Source organism: Poecilia reticulata, linkage group LG12 (genome assembly GCF_000633615.1).
Source record: "Poecilia reticulata strain Guanapo linkage group LG12, Guppy_female_1.0+MT, whole genome shotgun sequence".
Lineage (NCBI taxonomy): Eukaryota > Metazoa > Chordata > Actinopteri > Cyprinodontiformes > Poeciliidae > Poecilia > Poecilia reticulata.
The window spans coordinates 25791878-25793066 of NC_024342.1; positions in this window are offsets into that span (position 1 = coordinate 25791878).

Genomic DNA, 1189 nt, shown 5'->3' on the forward strand with positions numbered 1-1189 from the left:
TACATCTTACCAATCTTATCAATGTTCATGAGTGTTGCCCAATGTGGTGAGTTATATATTAATGCTGTAAGGCTATGTTTAAGTTTGTGTCCTTTRAATATTGCAATATTAAGTATTGACGTTTTGTTTTTCTTTTTTTTTGTTACGTTATTTACAGTTTAACCGGCATGTCCGCGTAAAGCACTCGGCAATAAAAGAACAGTTACAACATCAACGGCTACCTTATGTTCTTCGTATCAACAGCAAAAATAATTTTGCCGCCATTGATGCTTTTTTGAACACCCGTTTTAAAGGATGCAGTCCCTAAATTTGGACACAGCTGTTTTTTGTTTGACTCCCTCTAGCGGTCTGGAGCACTTCCGGTTCTCAGCACTTTTTGTTTGCATCTTTTCTTTTGTTTGCTGCATTTTATTTGTGGTTGTATTCTTTTTTTGTTTGCTGCATTTCATTTGTGGTTGTATTCTTTTTTTGCGTCTCTTATTTTGTTTGCTGCATTTTATTTGTGTGCGTGTCTTTTTTTTGTTTGCATGTTTTCTYTGTTGCTGCGCATTTGCACCTGTCGGCCACCATAGGTTTGAGGTGATTCCTYTGGAGCCTGTTGGAGGAAACRTATCCCAACCTCAGAAGATGTGCTTTTCAGAGGTCAGAAGTGATGTCACCATCTCTTTAAGCTTTCAAATCRTACAGCAACACGTTCACAAATAAAGACTGCAATATATTAAGTTTGGAGTGGATTTAACGGATTTTGTATTCAAAAAACTGTTTCATTAATTCTTGGTCCACATGTCCTATTTTCGACATTTCAGGCATTCCATATAGAGAAGCTGGTTGATCATACTGTTTTTGTCGAGATCCTGGGTGTTTTGGGATGGCTGGTTCTCTTTCTTTTTCCACCAGAGGTCRCATTCTGGAGGGCGTGAACATCTGCACCTGGATCACCTGCACACCTGCAATGCATCTTCTCATCTGGAGGAGGGAGCAGCCAACACTTCTTTAGCAGAGTGTTTACCCAGTTATGGTATTTCAGGCCACCCGTGTTTCTCCTTGTGTTGATCTCCTTGTGAAACTCTTAGTGATTCTTTGTGTGCCTCCTCATAAAGCCGTGGTTCTTACCCATTGTGAACTCCCCTCCTCGTGACGCTCCACTTACACCCTTGCAGGAGCCAAACCTTCCTAGACCTCCTCATTG